The sequence below is a fragment of the Chrysochloris asiatica genome, unplaced genomic scaffold, assembly GCF_000296735.1.
Source record: "Chrysochloris asiatica unplaced genomic scaffold, ChrAsi1.0 scaffold00190, whole genome shotgun sequence".
NCBI classification, from domain to species: Eukaryota; Metazoa; Chordata; class Mammalia; order Afrosoricida; family Chrysochloridae; genus Chrysochloris; species Chrysochloris asiatica.
In genome coordinates, this window is record NW_006408708.1 from 3,082,876 (window position 1) to 3,093,328 (window position 10,453).

The 10,453-nt window shown below is 37.4% G+C and overlaps 1 pseudogene; it reads left to right on the plus strand.

Annotated features, from left to right (window-relative positions):
- Window positions 1-3,734: 3,734 nt before the first annotated feature.
- LOC102815508 lies at window positions 3,735-4,453 on the plus strand (annotated as a pseudogene).
- Window positions 4,454-10,453: the final 6,000 nt, after the last annotated feature.

Consider the following 10,453-nt stretch of genomic DNA (forward strand, 5'->3'; position numbering starts at 1 on the left):
TAAGCCATGGTATTTTCGATATCCTCATATGAATGTGAAAGTTGGACAATGAATAAAGAAGGCCATAGAAGGAAGAATTGATGTACTTGAGTTATGGTGTTGGAAGAGAATATTAAAAGTAACATGAACTGACAAAAGAACAAACCAATCTGTGTTAGAAAAAGTATAGCCAGAATACTCCTTGAAAGCCAAGATGATTAGACTTTGTCTTTCATACTTTGGACCTGTATCAGGAGGGACCAGTCCCTAGAGAAGGTAATCATGCTTGAGTAAGTGGAGTGTCAGCAAAAAAGAGGAAGACCCCTCCCCCGCAACATGGATTGATCCTGTGGCAGCAACAATGGGCTCAAGCTTAAGACTTGTTGTTGTGAAGTGCCATCGAGTCGGTTCCGACCCATAGCGACCCTGTACAGGGTTTCCGAGGGTGTAAATCTTTACGGGAGTAGAAAGCCTCATCTTTCTCCCGCGGAGCGGCTGGTAGTTTCGAACTGCTGGCCTTAAGGTTCGCAGCCCGATTCGTAACCACTACGCTACCAGAGCTCCTTAAGCTTAAGACTGGATAGTGTTTATTTCTGTTGTGTATAGGGTCGCTATGAGTGGTGGTGGTGGTGGTGGTGGTGTGCCATGGAGTTGATTCTAACTCATAGCGACACTGAACAGGGTTTCTGAGGCTGTAAATCTTTATGGGAGCAGAAAGCCTCATGTTTCTCCTGTAGAACCGCTGGTAGTTTCGAACTGCTGACCCTGAGGTTAACAGCCCGATTCATAACAACTATGCTACACATTGCCACAAGGAGCTCTGGTAGCGTAGTGGTTACGAATCGGGCTGTGAACCTTAAGGTCAGCGGTTCGAAACTACCAGCCGAATAACAGCAACTACAACAGCACATTCCTGATAGCCTTGTTGAATGGTGTGTTCTCTGGGCCATTTTGTGGAAATGGGACTACAACGGGACTTTAGGCTTCACATTGTCTTTTCTTACTCCAGCATTCACTTCACTCTAGCCTCTACTTCATGTAATGTTTCTAAAAGCAGCTCAGGCTTTTCTGCTTTTCTTAGAGTAGGCAATTGTTTTCTTCAAGCTACTAGAGGCAACGTTAGTAACAAATTTGTTCCATATTCAGGGACCTTTCAAGGGCATTGAATTCTTTGTTCTGAGAGATAGTACCTCTAAGTCAATGAATTGCTACTAATCCACTCCCCAGAGCAATAAATACAATACTCAAGGAGCTGCATTCAAAGAAATGACACCCTGGGCCTGATTTAGATGACTGATTCACTTCGGACTACAATTTTTAAAAGTTCTTAGGAGAAAGTGGATGTATTTTGTATGTGTAAGAAATAGTAACTAATGTGAGGTCAAAGAGCTTAATTTGGTTGCTTTGAAATATACCTGAATTGTTTTGATACACTTCTTAATAGTGGTGGGATCTTGCCCTTTATTTCTATACAGGAGTGAACCTTTATGGTTTCCTTGACTAATAAAGTGTGTAAAAATCATACTATGTGACATTTAGTGCTTGGTCACAAAACGACTTACTGCCTCCACGTTCGCCTCTCAGGATCTCACCTTGGAACCTGAATACCATATTTTGAGGAAACCATGCTGTGGAGAGATCAGATAGAAAGGCCACATGTAGGTGTTTGAATGAAAACTCAGCTGAGGTCCCATTTAACAGCTGGTATCAACTGCTAGACATGTGAGTGAAGGCATCCTCAGATAATCCTAGCTCCCAGCTGTCAAGGCCTCTGAAGTTTTTGAATCTTCTCAGTTGAGACTCCAGACATCATGGAGCAGAGACAAAACATCCCCACTGAGCTTTGTCTGAATTCCTGACTTGCCAATTTATGAGTAAAAGAAAATAGTTGTTTGATACTTCTAAGTTTGGAGTTGTTTGTTTTGCAGGTAAAGTAACGAGAGGAAAGATCATACTGACAAAAAAACAACCTCTATATCAGAACAACTATGTAGAAAACAAAATATTCAGAATTGCAATAAAAAATGAGAAAGAAACTAGAATCAAACTAGCAAAGAATAAACAAAGTATTTATAGAACAAAATGTGAAACTCTACAAGAGAAATAAAAATCGAAATGAATATGTTTTAAAAAGGAAAAAAAAAACACACACAAACTCAGCCAGTACTCATTTGGCCTAGCTCAGATAACTAGCTGACCAGAAGATAAAGATGTTTGATACCGTAAGCAAGTGTAAATTGCCACAATTTGATGATCTGGACATTTGCTTCTGGATTTGGAGCAGCTGTTCAAAATTCCAACTGGGATGGAAGGATTCTTCATATCCAGTATTCTTCATATCAACTCAGTGAGTTGATAGGGACAAGCAATTTAGACATTGGCTAATAAAAATGGAGGCGACGGGTGTGAGAGGGACATGAAGGCATGAAGTGGCTGGTTTACAAGCTTTCACAAGTGTGCTTTGTTTCAGAATGAAGTAGACAAGGTGAATTCCCATTGAATAGTTTTCCTCTTTTCCAGATGAATCTGCTGAAAGGGAATGGGAGATTATGATGACAGGTTATTATGATTCAATTGTGGTCAATTATTTCCATGATTAATTGTTACAAATGTAATTGTAGAAGATGTGTAACTAAAAGGGGGAAGTAGTTCATTTTTCATTTCAGGAACAGACAGTCCTAGGACCAACAAGAAGGAAGAGCGTGAGTGAAGCATGGGATCCCCACCTGGAAAAGTAGTGACAGCAGAAACGGAGGCAGAGATGATGGCAGGGAGAGATGGAGCAGCTTCAGACTCTAGGCCCATGGACTGAGAAAGACTGTGTGCCTGCGGGCAGGAGTCTGGCTTGCAGAAAGTGCCCTTAGGACATTTAAATGAACATATATTTTTTTATTTTGTATGTGTACATCAACTATTTTTGCTTTATTCATTTGTGAAATATAAGATGTAAATAGGGAGCCACAGGGAGGAAGTAGGATAACTATTGCTGCAGGGAAGGGATTATAATCATTGAGATGAAACAAAATGTATACTCTGTTGAATGTAAAGCTGATGATATTATGTGTAAAACTTCACTCAACTCCCAATAAAAAGTTAGAAAAAAAAAAGAAAATAAAAAAACTAGGAAGCAGAAAATCATTGGATTTGAATACATAACGTTAAGGATTTCTAGTCAAGAAACACAGAACCAAGCTAACCGAGGTGTCCTGGTGTGGTGCTGTGAGTTAATGCGCCAGACTGCAAAGCCATCTGAACTGCAAGGTTGGCAGCTCAAGCTCACTAGCTGCTCCTCAGAATTGACTCAACAGCACTTAACAGCAGCAATGCCTAGGATATTGATCTTTATGCATTCCATTTCATTTTCAATGACATTTAATTTTCCTAGATTCATACTTTGTACATTCCGGTTCTGATTATTGATAAGAGTTTGTAGCTGTCTTTTTTCTTTCCTTCCCTCTCTCCTTTTGAGTGTACTGTACCCCTTCAGCAAATGAAGGTCCTGAAAGCTTTGCTCCATTTACATTATTAAGGTTGTATCTACTTTGAGGAGGCAACACTTTCCCAGTTACAAATGTCTTCCAACCTGAGGGGCTTATCTTTTGACACTATGTCAGTCACTGTTCCACTGTTATTCATAAGGCTTTCAATAGCTAATTCCTCAGATGTGGGCCACCATTTTTTCTTCCTATTCTGTCTTTTGAGGAACGTGTCCACCCTTGGTGACCCTGTTGGTGATTAAAATACCAGAGCTGATAATGCAGGACTATAACCCAGACACTGAGTGGAATGACATCTTATGCAAAAAGGGCATCTTGCTCTCAAAGTTTCAGAGAATTGGAAAAGGAAGCAGAGGAGGAGGAGCAGCCAATTCTTCAGCAGTGAGTTGTGAAAATGTATGAAGATATGACTTTGGAAGAGCTGGAGGATAATGAAGGCGAGTTTAATGAGGAGGATGAACATGCTATTGAGATATACAGGCAGTGAAAACTGGCTGAGTGAAAAGCAACTCAACTGAAGAATAAGTTTGGAGAAGTTTCGGAGATCTCAGGAAAGGATTATGTTCAAGAAGTTACGAAACCTGGTGAGGGCCTGTGGGTAATCTTGCACCTTTACAGACAAGGGACCCCACCCCTGTGCTCTGATAAATCAACACTTCATTGGACTTGCAAGAGAGTTTCCTGATGTTAAATTTATCAAAGCCATCTCAACATCTTGCATCCCCAATTATCCTGATAGGAATCTGCCCACAATATTTTTTTATCTTGAAGGAGATATCAAGGCTCAGTTTATTGGCTCTCTAGTGTTTGGTGGCATGAACCTGACAAGAGATGAGTTGGAGTGGAAATTGTCTGAGTGTGGGGCAATCAAGACAGAGCTGGAGGGAAACTCCAACAAACAAGTAGAAGATGTGTTACTGTTGTCAGTGAAGTGCTCCATACCCACAAGGAGAGACAGCGGTTCCAAGGACGACTGAGGCTCCAACAGTGATAACTAGCAGGACTTTCTTGATGTGACAGATCATCTGGATTTATAAAAAGATAATGCAGAACTGAATCCTCTAAGTTGTTTTTTAGCCTTTTATATAAGATTACATTTAAAATCTTACACATTTCATAAATAATCATTGCTGGGAACCTTTAAAAATTTCTTGCAACTATCTTTTTAAATTAATGAACTTTCCTTAAAAAATAAAAAGAAGAACTAGATATTGGTGTGACAAATGTCTCTTACATTTTAAGTAAGCCATGAAACTGCGTTTACTGCTTGTTGACATATGCTACATAAAGAGGAATATGGAGTTTTATAATGTAAGTAAATTATAGAAAAAAGTATGATGTAAGGTTTATAGTTGCATCATTATTTAATTTATCCTTTTATAAAGTTAAATACAGGAACGACTTCTAGGAGCAATAATCATAGTATTTATTCTATTCAGAAGAAAGGCACTAATTTTTATGAAACAGGTAACATTTTAATAGAGCAATAGTTGAAGGAGTCCAATTTACTGCTATCTTTCATTGGGTTTCGTTGGTTTTTTTAGTTAAAATAATGATTGCATCAAACTTAAAATCTCAGCTAATCTTGATTATTGTAAAAGGCCACATAAAACCTTTTTTGGAAATAAATAGGATATAAATACAAAAAAAAAAACCCCAAAAAACCCAAACAAATAAACAAACCAGCATCACAGCGACACACAGCCACCATAGTACAACAAACTGACAGGAGTGGTAGAAAAAAATATGTAAATGCATAGTATGAAATGCTATGCAGCCATGAGAAGCAAGCCATTTTATGTAATTAAGACATGTGCATAAATAATGTTTAGGGAAAAGCATGAGATTAAAGTATACCACCACTCATGTGCATTTAAAACCATGTACAAAATGGCACTACATATTTTAAAAAATTTCACACATATTTTAAGATATAGATATTGCACATCAGAGTGGCACCAAGACATTTCCTGGATTTTTATGACACACTATCCCTGGCAGTTGCGTACTCTAAAGGTAGAGAAACAGAAATGAGAATTTAAAAGATCAAGAAAATAATCAAAATAAGATAGAGACCTTTGATAGATAAAAAGAAAAAATGTGCTACCAGTCAAGAAATATAACTGAAATCTCTACACTTGAGGTTTCCAAAGTAAGCACTATTTTCTTTTGAAGTATTAGACATTCAAAATTTTCTTTTATTTGTGACTTTTTTCTTTCTTATTTCTGCTTGTTGTTCTTAGGTGCTGTAGCGACACAACCACTGCTTGGTCCTGCACCAATCTCACAATCTTTGCTATGCTTGAGCCCAATGCTGCTGCCACTGTGCTAATTTATCTAGTTTTGGGGGGAGAGTCTTTCTCTTTTTCTCTGACCCTCCACTTTACCAAACATGATCTTTTCCTCCAGGGACTGGTCCCTCCTGATAGTATGCCCAAAGTATGAGAGACAAAGTCTGGCCATCCTGGCTTCCAAGGAGCACTCTTTCTGTACTTCTTCTAACACAGACCTGTTTGGCATTCCCTGGTACTTTCAATGTTCTGCTCCAACACAATAACTTAAATGCATTAATTCTTCTATGAGCTTCTGTATTCACTGTCCAACTTTCACATCCATATGAGGTTATTGAAAATACCATGGCTTGGATCAGGCACACCTTAGTCGTCAAAGGGACATCTTTGCTCTTCAGCACTTTAAAGAGGTCTTGTGCAGCAGATTTGACTAATGAAATAGATCGATTGATTTCTTGACAGCTTCTTACATGAGTGTTGATGGTTGATCTGAGCAAATGAAGTCTTTGACAACTTTGATCTTTTCTCCATTTACGTAGATATTGTTTATTGGTCCAAAGGTAAGGATTTTTGTTTTCTTTACATTGAGGTGAAAGTCATACCGAAGGCTGTGATCTTTGATCCTCATCACTAAGTATTTCAAGTCCTCTTCACTTTCAGCGAACAAGTTTGTATTGTCTGAATATCACAGGTTGTTAATGAATCTTCCTCCTATTTTGATGCCATGTACTTCTTCATATAATCCAGCTTCTCTGATTATTTGTTCAGCATACAAATTGGATAAGTATGGTGAAAGAATACAAACCTGGAGCACACTTTTCCTAATTTTAAACTATTCAGTATTCCTTTGTTCTGTTTGAACAACTGCCTCTTGGTCTATGTATAGGTTCCTCATGAGCCCAATGAAGGGTTCTTGAGCACTCATTCTTTGTAATGTTGTCCATAGTTTATCATGATCCACATAGCCGAAAGTCTTTGTGTGGTCAATAAAGCAAAGATAAACACTTTTTTGATATTCTGTCCTTTCAGACAAAATCTGTATGATATCAGGGATATTCATATGCCATCCCGCGTTCCGCATCCTCACCTGAGTCCAGTTTGAACTTCTGGCTGTTATCTGTCATTGTATGTTTGCAGCTGTGTTTGTATTATTTTTAACAAAATTTTACTTGCATGTGATATTAATGATACTGTCCAATGATTTCTGCATTCTGCTGGGTCACCTCTCTTTGGAATGGGCACAAATATGGATCTCTTCCAGTCTGTTAGCCAGGTAGTTGTCTTCCAAATCTTGGTATAGATGTGTGAGTGCTTCCAGTGCCGCATTAGTTTGTTGAAAGATTTCAATTTGTATTCCATCAATTCCCAGAGCCTTGTTCTTTGCCAATGCCTCCATTGCACCTTGTATTTCTTCCATTATTATCATTTACTCTTGATCATATGTTACGTCTTGAGATGGTTAATTATTGGCCATTTCTTTTTGGTACAGTGACTCTGTATTCCTTCTATCTTCTTTTGATGCTTTCTGTATTCTTCAGTATTTGCCTCATAGAATCCTTCAATATTTCAAGTCAAGGCTTGAATTTTTTCTTCATGTCCCTCAGCTTGAGAAATGCTGAGTGTGTTCTTCCCTTTTGGCTTTCTAACTCCAGGTCTTTGCACATTTTGTTATAATATTTGACTTTGTCTTCTTGAGCTGACCTTTGAAATTTTCTATTCAGCTCATTTACGTCTTCTTTTCTTCCAGATGTTTTAACATCTCTACGCTGCAGAGCAAGTTTCAGAGTCTCTTCTCACATCCATTTTGCTCTCTATCTTCATTCTTATCTTAATTATCTTTGAAAATGTCTCCCCTCCTATTGAGAATTAGTGTCATTTTTTTTTTCTCTTTCCCTTCCTCTTGATTTTGGTTGGCCCTATAACTAATTTTGACATATAAAATATTTGTTGTTGTTAAGTGCCGTCAAGTCAGTCCCAAACCATAGTGGCCCTGTATAAGGTTTCCGAAATACAGAATATAAAAAAGCGATATAGTGTAATTTTCAAAGTTGGAACTTAAGAGATTTGTCATTTTCACATTTGCTGGTTCATTGAAAATCCACATGCTATGTTGTGAAAGGCCCAAGTCACATGAAGAAGCACCATGTTTGGAAACTGAAGCACTCCATTTGATAGCCTCAACTGTCCTCCTAGATTATAGTCATCACCAACTACAAACCATATGCAAAAGCTATGTTGGATATCTGATATTGTTGAAATTCCAGGTTTCTGTAGCCATAGTCAACATCACATAAAACAGAAGAGTTACCTATCTGATTTCATTGTAAAGAATCTTGGAAGATAGTAAATTGTTGTTATTAAGACACTACATTTTAGTTAAATGTTGCTACTGTTAGGGGTCATTGAATTGATTTGACACATAGCAACTCTACATATAGAATAAAACCCTGCCTGGTCCTGTGCTAACCTGACTATTGTTGTGTTTGAGCCCATTGTTGTTATTGCTGTGTTAATTCTGAGGATCTCCCTCTTGCTTTTTTGTTGACCAAGCATGATGCTTTTCTCCAGGGACTGGTTTTTCCTGACATATCCAAAGTACGAGAGACAAAGTGTCACCATCTTTGCTTCCAAGCAGCAATATGGCCATAGTTCTTCCAAAACAGATTATTCATTCTTCTGACCATCCATGATCCATGCAATATTCTTCACCAACACCATAATTTTAATGCATTGAATCTTCTCTAGTTTTCCTTATTCATTGCCCACTCTTTGCATGTATATGTAGCAATTGAAAACACCATGACTTGGGTTAGGTATGCCTCAAAGTGACATCTTTGCTCTTTAAAAAAAAAAAAAATTTTTTTTTTGCACTTTCATTTTTTCAGGGGAAGCTAGATATTTTATTTAGGATGATAACATACAAGAATGTACCTGGGTGAGATAAGGACTGAGCCCAGGTCTTACGCTTGTCCTCAGGATTCTTGGGAGCAAATGTATCTGCAGTTTCTCCCATACGTCTTTTTTTAAAGGATTTCCAGAATTTTCATGACGATTTTTTTTCCTTTATCAATTTTTTTAATGTTTTATTGTGAATTATGTGATAGTTACATGGGAGAACATTAGTTTTACATTCATTCTGCTCTTTAACATTTTAATGAGTTCTTTTGAAGCAGATTTGCTTAATGCAACATGTCATTTGATTTCTTGACTGCTGCTTCTATGAATCTTGATTGTGGATCTAAGTAAAATGAAATCGTTGGCAACTTTAATCTTTTCTCCAGTTATCATGATGTTATTTACTGGTCCAGTTGTGAGGATTTTTATTTTCTTTACATTAAAGTGAAATGCATATAGAAGGTTGTAATGTTTGATTTTCAACAGTAAGTACTTAAAGTCCTCTTCGCTTTGAGAAAGCAAGATTTTGCCATCTGTATATCACAGGTTGCTAATGAGTCTTCCTCCAATCCTGATACCACATTCTTCTTCATATAATCCAGCTTCTCAAATTATTTTTTCAGCATACAAATTGAATAAGTATGATGAAAGGATACAACCTTGTACACTTTTCCTGATTTTGGACCATTCAGTATCCTCTTGTTCTATTCAAATGATTGCCTCTTTGTCTAGGTACAGCTTTCTCGTAAGCACAATGAAGTGTTCTGTAATTTCCATTCTTTGCAATGTTATCCATAGTTTTTTATGATCCACACAGTCAAATGCCTTTACCTTGTCAATAAATAACAAGTAAACACCTTTGTGGTATTCTCTGCTTATAGCCAAGATCCATCCAATGATAGCAGTGATACTCTTTGTTCTATGTCTTACTCTGAATCTACTTAAATTTCTGGCAGCTCCCTGTCAATGCATTCCTGCAAACATTTTTTTCATTATCTTCAGCAAAATTTTATTTGTATGCAATATTAATGATATTGTTCAATCCTTTCTACATTTCATTGTGTCACCTTTCTTTGGAATGGGCCCAAATATGGATTTATTCCAATTGGCTAGCCAGGTAGCTGTCTTTCAAATTTATTGGTATAGGCAAGTGCCTCCAGGGCTGCATCAGTTTGTTGAAACATTTCAATTTATATTCCATCAATTTCTGGAGCTTTGAGGGAATAATTTGTTAAACAGCAAAACATATGTAAAATGGTATAAAATGCCAAATTTCCCTCTAAAACTTTTAAATGGCATTTCTTTTATATATTTTTTTATATCTAGAATCTCGTGAGATTTAACTTGAAACTCATTGCCATCAATTCAATTTCAACTCCTAGTGACTCTATAGGACAGAGTAGAACTGTCCCACAGGATTTCTAAGACTGTAACCTTACAGAAGCAGACAGACACATCTGTCTCCCATGGCTCAGATGGTGGGTTCTAATCCACTGACCTTTAGATTAGCAGCAGATTGCTTATTTTTCCAATCAGCCAGCTGGCTTGACTTCAATTGCTGGATAATTTATCCTTTCACTTATTTAAAAGCATGTATTGTGCTAAAAAACAAAAAGGAAGAACATGGTCAGCATTTCTCAATCTGGGGGAACTGAAAAAAAATTCAAGCCTTGGCTTTCGTTATTGAAAGGTTCTCTGGGCAAATTATTGAATGATGCAGAATGCATCAAGAGAAGATGGAAGGAATACACAGAGTCATTGTACCAAAAGGAAATGGTTAATGTTCAACCA